The sequence below is a fragment of the Aulostomus chinensis genome, chromosome 4 (assembly GCF_037954235.1).
Source record: "Aulostomus chinensis isolate RoL2024-O1b breed Wild chromosome 4, RoL_Achi_v1.0, whole genome shotgun sequence".
Taxonomy (NCBI): Eukaryota; Metazoa; Chordata; class Actinopteri; order Syngnathiformes; family Aulostomidae; genus Aulostomus; species Aulostomus chinensis.
The window spans coordinates 19,406,903-19,421,046 of NC_141323.1; positions in this window are offsets into that span (position 1 = coordinate 19,406,903).

A 14,144-nucleotide genomic window follows, 5' to 3' on the forward strand; every position below is an offset into this window, starting at 1 on the left:
TTTTTTTTTTTTTTTAGTGCTTACACGAGTACAATAAAGTTATTGAATCTGAAGAAAGGAAACATAACAGGTGTAGAGGTGAGATCAAAACGGAGGCGGCGTTCTGGGTTGGCAACAAAAGATGTAATCTCATTGCTGGATAGCTCCAAATGTAATTTGACTGAAAAAGAAATATTGTGGATTTTAAAGTGACATGATGAAGTAAACCTAATGTCAGGGTACTTCAGACCCTGGGTCAGCTTTAATAGCTGATTTATCAACTGTATTTTTAAGAACTGTTTCCATCCATCCATTTTCTTCTACTTATTCCTGTTAAGGGTCGCAGGGGGGCTGGAGCCTATCGCAGTGGCTTTCGGGCGAGAGGCGGGGTTCACCCTGGACAGGTCACCAGTCCATCGCAGGGCCAACACATAGAGACAGACAACCATTCACACTGACAGTCACACCTACGGTCAATTTAGAGTATCAATCAGCCTCGTCCTCTCTTGATGACTTTGGACTGTGGGAGGAAGCTGGAGTACCAGAGAGAACCCACACAGGAACAGGGAGAACATGCAGACTCCACACAGAAAGATCCCGTACCCGAGCCGGGACTTGAACCCGGAACCTTCTTGCTGTGAGGCAACAGTGCTGACCAATGTCTGAGTCTGCTCAGACTGTTTGATTTCATGAAAATTGCATTGAAACCTAATTCAAATCTGATAATGTTCCCAAGATCTTCTAGAGAAAATCACTCCTGAATCAAAGGTCTCAGAGAGCATCAGTGAGTGCTGCTGACAGCATGTTTTATGCAGTGGCCCCTTAAAAAAAAAGTATATTTGATTTTGGTTTTGTCAATATACAACATTCATCAAGGTTTAAGTTTGCCAGACCACAGGTATATTTGAACCCAAATGTAAGAACTGTTAGAGTGGCCGTCTAGCAACCAAAGGGTCGCTGGTTCGAGCCTCACTTCCCCTGGTGACCATGTCAAAGTATCCTTGAACAAGATACTGAACCCCTCATCGCTCCTGATGGCCCTGCAGCTGACTGGATGGATAGAAGTACTATGGAGGAACATATTGTAACAAACTGTTAATATTGCCGTCTGTTCTGTGAGTTGAGTGTTGTTTTTCCCAGAGGGCCAGTGAACGCCTCAGGGGCTCAGGGAGAGTTGGCAGCTTCTGTATGCGTGTCGCGCAGCGGTTGTTACTGTTGGTGTTGTAAGCAGTTTGTTTTTGTCCCGTTGGTCACGGCCCTCAGTAGCCGGTGTAAATCCTGACAATAAACCGTCACTAACTTGGCTAACGTCTCCGTGTCAGTCAATGAGGGACGTTACAATATGTAACGGAACTTGATATAAAAAAAATTATTGTCAGGGAACAAATGTATTTACAGCTTGTTCATTCATAACTGATGAAACAGTTCTTAACAATGGCATATTATGTGACGTTGGTTAAATCATACGTTCTATCATGTGTTCTACATTTAAGGGTTTGGGTCACAAAAAAATAAATATGTCAACAAAGATGGTTGTTATTCTGTTTAACATTATTGAGTAGAGGTCAGTCTCAAACTGACACCACATAGAAGTGAGTGCAGAACTTTTCCGTATCAAAGTTTTGGTTAGTTGGAGTCTTGTTATCTCTGCTGTGGGAAGTAAGCGTGAATGTTAGCCAACTTGAGTTAAAAGTTTTCTGCAAACTGTAATTTAAAAATCCACCATGAACTCTTAATTTCCTTCCATTTCATTTAATATATAATTCACTTTAAATAAATGGTAAGGGAGCTCCATGCTGTGTCCTCTGCAGAGTCAGTAGGGTATTGTTAGTGCAGTCAGTGTCTTGCTGATTGCCATCATAGCCATTGAACCCTATTGGTAACAGTATAAGTGAGATTTAAGCCTTGGTAACATGAGAGTGTGGAGGTGATTGATGTGAAATATGCCCTCCCTCATTGACTGGCTGAACTCCATTTTCTGCTCCTAATGCAGAAATCACTCCAGGTCCCCAGCATAATGATTTACGATGAATCTGTGTCAATGTTGAACTCGGCAAACCCCACGTAATCCATCTTGCAGATATACCTAGCTACCCCGCCCCACCTTGCCAGCTCTCGCCCCACCGTCCCTTGCCTTTGCAATGGGAAGGTAAGGAATGCAGCGCTCTCTCCGTCTATAAGTGTTGAATCCATTACAGGGCTGATGTGTAATCACAGAGGACCTCTGTGCCCTCTCAGACTGTAATTACCTGGATACAGATACTCCCTCACTCCATCCCCTAGAGCTGCTCAAAGCCAAGAACTCCGTTAACCAGCATGCAGTGCTTTCACTCTGCCTATCTGGGTGGCCATGCGTAGATATATTTGAGACATGTGGCCTATAACCAAAAAAAAATCATGGATAAATTGCATTTAAGTAATGGGATTTTGACCTTGTGCTGTGTAATGGCCATGGTTCACCTCAGACATTAAATCATGCAAAGAACAAATCAAAGACTGCACCTCAAAAAAAAGAAAAGAAAAGACTGTGTGGGCTCCCACACGTATGGAAGTCTTCAGAGGACTGTACATGCAACATGACTATACCGTGAAATCTCCCCCATTGTCTCTCTTACATAGTGACAGCGCTGTTGCTGCTGACAAACATTATCTTGTGTGTGATCATGTGCATAGTCCCCCCCAACACACACACACACACACACACACACACACTTCTTTCTCTTCAAAATAAGTCAAAGTGGAGCCGACTGTGTAGACACACTAGGCTGTCACACTGTGTCAAGCGTCGGTGTCAGCGTTGCATCTGTTATAGTCACATCTCAGAAGACTCAAGGAATGTCTCTCTGTTGACTTCATCTGTTTGTTTGGCAAGCTGCCTGATTACTGGAGTGTGCAGTGGCTCAGTTGGCTCACACACTACCGACAAGCCTAATCCTTGTTCAGAAAAAAACAAAACAAAACAAAAAAAAAACATGAAAGAACAAAAAGGAATCTGGCCCAAAACAAACATGCATCTCTGTTTCTGGCTTTTCCCTGGCATACACAAACACACACACATACAGACACACACTTCATCTGTAAACCTCTCCTAACACAGTGTTTGCTGCTCGTCTTGAAAAGTAAACAGAATAACACACAGATATGCCCAAAACTGTAGTTTGATACGCAGGGAGACACATTCATTCTTGTAGAAAATGGAGGCTTGGCATCACATTTTCACCTGGTACTTCTTGTATGCACATGTGCTAACTGCAGTTGAACAAATGTAATTTAAGTAATATTGGGGGGGGGCGAGTCAAAGTCAGAGTCGAAATTTGAAAACTCTTTAAACTGACCTAAGGAAATTTATGTCAAGCTAAAACAAGGGCATGACCCCTGTGGGACCAGCCCATAGGGGTATTACGGGTATAATTATACCAGCAGCCCCCCTTATGAGACAAACCAGTTTGTTCAAACATATCGATCAACATACACAAGATTCATACAAAAGAGATTCCACATAACATGTTAACACATAAATATCATCATTAAATATGTATCTGGGCCTCTACAAGTGCATTTCCATAGTTGCCAAAGAAACATCCCCTGACGAGGAACACTCCCACTTCCACTTCATAACAATCAGACATCATGAAGGCTTTTAATGTGAAATTACTGTCACTATGAATGGCACAGCATATTGAAATGACTTAATTTCTCCTTAATTTCCTGCCACCACACTGTGCTAATGCAACATGCTAATACGAGCAAACTAGCAAAAGAAAAGAAAAAGGAGAATAATACCTGAATGCTGGGAAAGTAGTACAACAACGGTGATAGCACAAGCACCAAAACTATTAACTGGCTAGATGGAATTAATCAGAGGATTTTATGTCAATTGGCTGCATAAAAAAGCTTGTCTAACAGTGTGTAACTTACTTACAGGAGGGCAAAGGGGTAACCCCCATGACACCAGTTGATCCCTGTCTGGGGTAGGATTTTCGTTCCAGCTGGATCTGAGTCTAGCGTTGCTGGATTGCAGTTAGGGGTCTGCACAAAATGGGTAAACTCACTTGCCATCCTGTAACAGATTATCCTATTCAGTTCTATTCAGATTAGCAGTTATGGCAACTTGAGTCTTTCTGGTAAAACATCTGTCCCACCTTCGTATTCATATAGAAAATAATTGTGGGAACCTGTTGCCATAACAGCTCAGCATAAAGAATCCAAAGAGTTTGATTACAGTTAGTTTGTCGGTCTCTTTTAACTAGTACAACCCTCTTATCACGAGTTTCTTGCTAACCGCATTTGTTACAGAGCATTTTTCATAAACTGAGCTGAAAAAGAGAACATGGCTGCAGGATCTGTACCTAATGAGCTCATTTCTTGTCCAACTGTTATTCTCATAGAAATGCAAAAATTGGCCCACGTCTTTAATGGCTGGGCCAAAGAGTTGAGGTGTCACTTTGAACAGCAAGAATTGGCACCTGTACATGCTCAGATCTACAAAGATTTTTCTTTTTTACACACATCCACGCAGAATGAGTGGAATTTAATAAGTAAGGCTTTTTGAAGCTGACCGTGACATCAGCTGAACCCTGACGCCCTCACACGATTAACAACATTACCATAAGTCCTTTTTACCTCCAAGTCAAGGCCTGTTTGAGGCTGTCTGATCAAAACATTTTATTGGTCCAACTGTCAAAGGAGGCAGGCTTTGTGCTTGACAGCTTGTGCCTGACTGGAGAACAGACATCAACTGATGGACTCATTAAAGAAAAATATCTCTCTGATCAAAATGAGACATGTTACTGCGATTGATTAGGTTTTGAATGCAAATAAACAACCTATCCCTCAAGGAACAAGGGATTGAATAATGACTTTCTGCACATGTAGCTGCACATCTGGAAAGCTTGGAGAGAGAAGAGTGACCATAATCAGTTACAAATTTCCACACAAAAGCAGCAGACTTCAAAAATATGAGAAGAGAAACAATAGCAGGTGACTGATGATTAATACTGACATTAAAAACAAAAGAGCTCACTCAGCAGGTTATCACAATAACTGGGGCCAGAAAATGCAAGTGACGATGAAGCCTGCACTCCAGCTTCAGAGGATTCAAAATGGCTTCCAGCAGCTCCTGGAAATATGGGATCAAAGTTGACACCCATCTGTGATTAATCTAACTTTATTGACAATCATCCAAAGCCACCAGGAGTGTGCTTGACCCATCATGCAGGCTCATTGCACTCCCATATGGCGATGTTTCAATTACTGAAAATAATATGTAGAATCTGGTTTAAATGCTCTTTATGTAAGGAACAAAATATACTACCATGCATGCCAGCACTATATCTTATTACCCACCCCGTCATGTCTCCAGCATCATAACACATCTCCCAATATGACATTTCACTCTGTAGGAGTTATGACATGCTACTTTACAGCACATACACGCCACTCAAGCTTAGAGAAACAGTGGTTTATGACACCATATTGTGACAACGGATGCAATGGTACAAGTTTTTGACAGTTGATTTGTAGCTGCTTATGTGATCTCACACACACACACACACACACACTTTAATCATTGCCCGCTTTGCAACCCCAGTTATATAGTACTGTTAGTAAATTACTTTAATATCTTTAAATGTTAAGCTTTTCTTCCTGAAACTTTCATGTCTCCTTCGTCCTTTGCTGCCTTTGTTGTCCATGGAATGATAATCAAAAATGTCAGACTGTTTGGATTTCTGTGATCCTTCACAGATTTGCGATTAGCATAAACCATAAGCCAAGCTAAAGCGACACTGGCTAAAATCACAGTGGGATCCTTATTTGTTAAGGCGTGACGCCTCATAGCTTGTGTGTCCTGCTAGGAGCTTTCTTACATGGTGCTGGCACATACCCCTGAGTCCTGTTAGTGAAACCCCCCGGGTTGAGGCAGATCAAAATTTTCCCACAAGCATGTGTAGACACCCACATATACATGTATCCAAATGGTACACAACAACAAAAAAAAACAAAAAAAATCACATTTGCAACCGTGTTCGTGCTGAATCTCTCTCGCATGCATACATACACACTCTTCCTTCAGTTCAAAAACATACCTGTTTCTTGATTAATTTGATGCCCTACCTAGATTAGGCTTTGTCATTGGTTATAATTAAGACAAATTCAAGAAATATATGAAATCTCTTATTTCCTGAACAGCAATGTGAGTTTTAATTTACCTCACGCAGAGACAGGCTGTGGTCACCTGCCGAGAGCCAATTCACTGAGCATCGCTCGGTGCAAGATGTCTAGCTCGGACAGAATGCGTCATTAAAATGAACCCCCAGTGCCAATTTATGGAACAGCGGTCAAATATTTATCCAGTTGATGAGCTGGGCTGTGTGTTCCTCCCTGACAATAATTAAAGACAAACCGAAAAAAAGGTGAGCAGCAGCCATGACATCACTTCACAATGGCACCCAGATGGTTTGAACAGGCTGATCGTGGACACTAAATTGCTTTGATGTGTTACTTTCTTTTGGGCTTTGTGTGATTTAGCATTTATTTTCACCGAGCATGTCCAAATGTCAGAATACCTGCTCATCCGAAGGCGAGAGTGAGAATAAATCAGCGCAGGAAACTGAAATAAACGTGTCTGCTTTGTTGATCTGAACCTTTAACCTCCACCAACACACCCCCGCCTGACGTGACTCAGTGGAATCTCTAATTATCTCATCTGGAAAAAGAGTCAATTCCCCATTTTCCCCTGCACAACACAAAAGACATAAGAGATGTCAAAGGGAGCCTCAGTGCACTTCGCCCCCATATGGTTTCTTGCTACATCCACAGTGGAAACTTTAGAGACCTATAGGCATGAATGGGGCGCGGGGTTGTCTGCTGTGGGAAGGACCTGTTGCGAGAGCAGGGGTTTCTCAAACAGGGATCACAGCCTCAGGTGCCGCGTGTGTCCAATGAACAGTGCTCAGCACCCTGGGAAAACAATGAGAGCAGAGCAGTTCAGAAAATCAATAAAATCACTGCTGGAGCTCTCTGTGGTCTCCTTCACAAAGAAATAACAGCACGCCAGAGTCTATCTGGCTTCTATCTCTTTTTTTTTTTTTAAACCCTCGCTCCTCTTTTAGCCTTTTGTTTTTATATAAACCCTTCTCCTCCCCTCCAAAATAATAATAATAATAAAAAAAAAGATCAGGCGTAAGAAAAACACTAACTCATCTGCATTTATTCTTTAAGAATATTTTCTGTACGTCATTTGGTTAGATATGCCCTTATAAATGTCACATCTAATCCACGGACTCACAGTATTAACGTGAGGATTGTGAGACGTGCATGGAAACAAGTCATGATGGGAGAAAAGGGGGATTTTGTAAATCTCCCATCAAAGTTGTCTAATTATGTTAATCAAGAATTCTCCAAATGTCAGCGTTGCTGGAGAGGATGAGATTTGGAATGAGTACTGTAAATGATGAACCCACCAATCAGCTGGACCTAAAATGAGAGTAACGACATTAATTAATTAAAGTTGGACGTACAAAAGAGGCCGGCTTAAGTCGCTGGGCACATTTCAAGAGTGAACACATGAATCAAGAATCAATTTGTTGCTAGATAAATATTTTCTTATGCTGAATCAGCACAGATTTCCGCCGCATTCATGGAAATTAAGTTTTGTTACAGAAAGAGAACTATGCCATCTGTGCAGTGACAGCCAAATTAGAAAAATGAATAGACACATATGTCTCCTTCCCCCTCTACAAATACTATGACAAAGCATGTGTTCAAAATAAGCTACAGCATTGAAGCCACATGCTGATGTCATAGAAGTTAGTGCTTCAACCGAGTATTCTTAAGGGAAATAAACAGCTTGAACTATACAATTAATGTTTCTTGCAGAATGTTATGAGCAATTACTTTGCAGTATATAGTACAATTCCAGCTGCTAAGCTAGTTAAGCTTAACTTAGCTTGGACTTGACAAAAAGAAAAGCTGCGTTTGGAATTACCTTAGCCCAATACTAAAACATTATCTTTTGTATGTTGTTGCTCATATAATTCTCTTTTCTATTAGCAGGAGCCTGTTTACACTAAGGTATAGAGCAGAAAACAACTTTAACTCAAGGCTAAGCGAAATCATTCTACCATTCATGTTGTACATCCTGGCTTTTTAAGCACAACTCCGTTTCCTGTTATTAGCCACTAAAGGTTGATCTTAGTAAGAACTGTATGATTTTGAAATTTTTCTAGCTTGAGGGATCTTTGAATTCATTGCAAATTTCGTGGAATGAAATGATTACGTTTTGTTGAAATTCATGCTAAAAGGCAGCAAACAAGTGTCAGGGTGTGGTGTGGCGGTGTGCGTTTGTGTTGATGTCAAAGCATTTCTGAGGCTCCAACGGTGAAACTTAAGGTTGCGGTCAAAAAAAAAAAAAAAAAAAATCAAAAAATCATGATCGGTAAATTACCCTAAATTGACCTTAAGTTTTGAAAAGCATTGAGTAAAATTATGACCGTATCAAATTTGTTGTCTGGATTTTTTTTTTTCAAATAACACTGGCTGTTAATAACTCAAAAACAATTTATATCAACGGATAATGTTTGTTGTATTTTATTCATCAACAAAAGATCATCTTCTCTTCAAGCAAAATAAAAAAAATTTAAATAAAACCCAGCGCGCAATGAAACGTGTGCTTTCAGACTTCAGTCAAGCTCAAGGCTGCGAGGAGGGGGAAGGGCACAGCGGCAGACATTAAAAACAATCAAGCTGTTTATTGTGTTTGCAATAATTAGATCTTTTAACAGCGGGAGCTTTTTTCCCCTCTGATTCTCTAATTTGATACAGTATCGTCTCATCACTGTGCCGCAGGTTAGCCTCATAGGGAGGACACATTAATCTAATCTAACACTTAATTCAAAACTCCAGGGGATCTGTGCTAACTGTTGCAGTCGCTGACTATTAAATTTGTGTTGTTTGTTTCAGGATGGAACAAATATGCTTTACTTGAGTGAATTTGCGGAGCGGGAAATCTGACAATTGACTGATGCAATGTAGAGACTGTGGTGCTGTGTGTGTGTGTGTGTGTGTGTCACTGGATGAACAAAAATTTGATTTTTTTTTTTGTATTTGATCTGGTATTATTTGAAGTGGAGCACAGTTTAATGTTGTTGTTTATCATGCCACATTTAAGAAAAACATCTGCCATGAACTGCTAAGATGAATAAAGCTTGTTGTCTGTATTATTTTAATCAGGCCTCAAATTTATTGATGATATCGGGAAGTCAGTGACGTGTCGATCCTTCTTTGACTGTGGTTAATTCCCACATCGCACCAGAACTGGTTTGAATGGGCTTGAGAGAGAACAAAAACATTAGGACTCCATTTGCATGTCATTAGGAAAATTGAAAGCCACCTCCCCGATGGGTTTAAGCCCTTATAAATATATTTAAATATATAAATATCATGAATACATTAATTGACACCGGCCTCATAACACATCCCTAAAAGCACGCCACGCTCCCACTGTGGAGCTGTGGAACTCTCATGGGAGATCTTGTGTGTGTGTGTGCAGATGACTCCATACACACCTGGACGCAATATTACAACTTTGCAGCGCCCAACTTTTCCTTAACCCTCTCATAAACATACACACTCCACCCTCTATAAATGGTCTAGCGTACATATACACACACAGGGACACCCACACATAAATCCTCTCTCACCACATCCTAACCTAGAGTTCTGACTTTACTACACAGACCGTCTCTTTCTCTCTCTCTCTCTCTCTCTCTCTCTATCTGTTTTCACGGATCAGAGGAGAGAGCGATTACATCAGCGCTGAGATGTAGAAGTGGGGCTATGGGCTCACACCTGGCCACGGTTAGAGGAGCAGGAAGGGGATGCAGTGGAGACAGCTGTGCTGCAGGTTCTTTGGACGATGAGGAGGCCTGCGTGCGTGTTTGGGGTGATGGAAGCAGCGGATGAGAGAACACACAAGATGTGAGTGTTTGTAAATCATGTGTGAGTGTAGCTGAGTCAAGTCAGTGAAGCGCTAAAACAACCCCCCCATCACAAACGGTTAACATTACAATCCTTCTCAGTCAAAACTCTGCACCGACAAAGTCACGGGCTTTCCAGTCAGCATGCATCTGCCTTTCTAGTTGTTGACAGAGTCATGACCATTTGCATTACAAAAGGAAAGTGTTTGAAAATATGCAGAAAACATGTCATCTTTAATATGGCTTCAAACATGCCCCGAAACTCAAATATAGGAGTACAATAGAGCGTTAAACTCTTGCTGATATCTGAAATCTAAATAAAGACAGAAGTAGAGAAAGTTGGAGACAATGAGTGTGAGGATGTGATGAAAGAAAGACAAAACAGGGATAAAAGAAAGTGGGAAACGGATGGGGGGAGTGAAAGAAGGGGAGTGGGGTTGCGTGACGATCACAGACCTGCTCTTTGACCTTAGTCGAACCTCTAGACAGACATGTGGTTGCCATCTGGCTCGGCTTACCATGTTATTATACCAGCTGATTCATTCGTAAACGTGGAACGTGCTGCTAAGGCTAATTTACCTCTCGGTGGGTTTAGTTTCTCTGATAATGACAATATCTCAGATGCAAAAAATGTTTTCAAGTGACTCATATTTATTTGCAGATGATTTGATTTAAATTCATGAGAGTCTATTTTTTTTTTTTTGGCTCCTAAACGGTTTTACAGGAAACTCCAGTGGACCAAACAATAACAGGTCTTATTCTCAGTTCTGTCTGACGGACGAAGAGGAAGCCCAGCCTGACGCCTGTTTGTAACTCCTTGATTTTGATATCTATTTTTACTCAAATTGGGGGCTGAAAAAGTTCTGTAGCGTGTAGGAACAGGTATGTGCATTTAAAAAAAAAAATAATTTCACGAGTGGGACCAAATGTTCTTCTCTGGTCCCATGTAGAGCTTGCAAGAATGTTTGCACAAGAGAAACTTTCTATAGGAGACCTGCAGGGAACACATATGCACTCCCCTAAAATGTTCCATAAAGGTTCCCTGAACATCTTGTAGGCAGCTGCTTCTGCTGGATCTTAGTGTCACAAGAAACAATCTTGTCAGGTTTAAAGATGGCGAGTGCGGTCAGTGAGAACCTTCATAAAAAATAACAAAAACTAAACAAAAACTACGGCTGCTCCTGAAGACATCAGCATACGTGACGCTATGGCATCATTTATTCAGAGCTGAGGCGTAGGTCCTCCATGAAAGTAGTGCAAAGAACGTCACAGATGATATTTTCACTCCTCTACCGACCGGCTTCCGCTTGTGTGTCAGTTGGTTGATCTGATTGGTTCGATTTCGCCCTCGATAGAACCTGCCAAGTATTTTCTGAAAACTACTTTTCCGACGGTCCTGTGAAACAAACCATCTGGTTACAGGCCGAGAACATCTTGGATCAAAACGGCTTCCCTTGAACCTTCAAAAAAAACAAACAACAACAACTCAGCGTTTCAAGAAAACGTCCTTCACACAACTTCCTTTCTACAGCATATTTCTATCTGACGAGCAGTTCACACAAACTAATGACAGAATCTGCCAAAGATCTGTTTTACTTTAAATTCGGGGAAACTCTCAAGCTTATGTTAATGAGAAATGTTCATGTAAAAATGTAGAGTGCAAGTCTTTCTGCCCTCTCGGTCCCTCTGCAGCTGCTAATCTCTAGCTGATGGAAATCCCTAACTCAGCAGCACTTGTTGCAGGTGTGTGTGAAGCCACAGCACGCCTCCTAGCCAATTAACAGTAAAATCAACCCAAACAGATTTCCAATTGATAAATCTTTAATGATACTAGGGATTTTACACAAATGCACACTTGACAGTGCTAATTTAAAGCAAATAGGAAGCTTGATTAAAAATTCCCCAGGCTTGGTGGGGGAAGATAAATGTTTGAATAATTTATCAGATTTAATTGACACGGCTGCGATGTTGTAAACAGAAATGTTTTGATGTTCATAATGCAGTTTGACACGATTAGATTTTGGGACGCTTCCAAGGAAAGAGTCGGAGATAGAGAGGAGGAGAAGCAGCGGGCGGTGGGAAAAATCAGGGGTTGCATTCATAAGCTGAAGTCGAGAGCCTTACATATTATTTGTGATCAAGCTGCATGTGTACAAGCACCGCTGGGTAAAAAAAAAAAAAAAAAAAAAAGTCTATATATATAGATATAGATATAGATAGATAGATATAGATATAGATGGGAAAGTGCTTGACCCCTGTAGGCATTGCAGTGAAGCCATCAGCAAACAATGATACACAAGCCTGGGAGCTGGCCTGAGGCTATGGCACTTTGGTTTGACCCTCAAAATATGATACTAAACAAGGATGTAAATATTGTGAGAACTGAAGCAGGAGAATATCAGGAGCAAGGGACTGCGCTGGTGTTTGTCGCAGGTCTGCACACGGAAATACATCGAGACAGTCAGGCAGCAGGCTGGTAGGGAAGCATTGTGATAAGCTGGGAAAAGCAGGGCATATTCATGTAACTCGGGTCTGTTTTCCGCTGGGGACCTAGCAGGGGTTACATGGCCGCCAGGTGCAGGGCTGCCACTTGTCAGATAAGAAACTGATCTGCATGTGCCTGTCTTCTACCCTGTCCACCCAGCCCCTGGTAAACATCCCAGTTATCTGCAAACAAACAGAGTTTACTAGTGACTATGAATAAAAACATCACATTTTGATGGAATTGCCATGTCGGACTCCCCTGCGCGGCCAGCGCATCTCCACAATGATACAATGTACACCTGAATACATGAATAGCCAACAAGGAGGTCCTTGCTGTTTGTAGGGGTAATTTTTTACAGAATTTTTAAAGATGTTATTTTGATTTGACATGACTGCGGGCTCAATGGTGCTCGCAAAGGTGGTGGCGAAGGGGTTCACGAGGAGGAGACAGGAATTCACAGAGAGCTGAGGAAGGTACTAGATAAAGAGCGGCGGGAGATGCTGGACAAAAGACAAAGGATGGAGACACCACATTGTCATGCAGATGTAAAGAAAGTGTGAGGGGTGGAGGAAGTGGTGCGTGTGCGTACAGTGGGTGGGGGGGGGGGGCTCACTGTGACAGTTTGGCACAGAGAAGCTTGAACACAAAAAGAGATGCAAAGATTAGTGGAGAAGTCAGCATTACAGATAGCAAAATAAAGTCACCTCCTGCCTGCAGGTAATCGGTGTCATTTGTTTTTGCTAACACCTTTAATTCATTCCCAACAATGACAATAACAGTCACAGCTCAAAGTGAAAAGCACACACGGTGCACAAATGAGGGGGGGGGCTGACATTACAGCACATGCATTTATGTTGCCAGACAATCTATCGCCTCCACATCAAAGGGAGCCTCACCTTTCGCGAAGGAAGCAAAGGCGAAATAAGTGGAGGGTCCTTGCTTTATTAACTCTAAATCAATAAACATGCGGTCGGTGGCGGGGTAATCAGGAAACACCGGCGAACAGCCTGACAATGTATCAAAGCAGGTGCTCCGAGGCAACGGCACAGGCTCTAACAAGCATTTTATTAGCGGGAGCTGTTAGTGACATTAGTCCCAAGAAAGAAAAAAAAAAAGATTAAATGGAATAAGGAATGTAGCAGGAGAGGGTCTATGCATGCCTCCTCTTTGATGTGATGACAAATATAAACTATTTAAAGACATCAACAGAAGGTACAAGTCTCACTGTAATGGAAGTGTGTGTGTGTGTGTGTGTGTGTGTGTGCGCGCTTTTGGTAGATGTGCCTTATTTATTTGGCTGTTTCGAATCCATTATGGCACCTGTAACAAATAAAAGTCCCGATGTTATGTAAGAGCAAAGCTGTATCTTCAAAATTCAACCTCCAATTCGACACAAACGTCTGCTGATACCAAAGGACAATGCGAAATCGTCTCATTTGGCACAGACTGGATTTTTTGGGGGGGGGGGGGGGGGGGGTTGAAGGTCAAGGTCAGTTTTCTCCTCACATGTCGGGAGAAGATATCTTCAAATTTAGCGCAAACGTCCACCGGGATTCATGAGCTAAGGGGGGAGACTTTAATTGTCAAATACTGAATTTGTTCACATTGGTGATGCATTTAGAGGTTGAACAAATTCCCTTATGAACAAATTTTGACGTGTTGATATGTCTCAATGTATTTTTTTTTTTTTTTTGGCAGAGGTT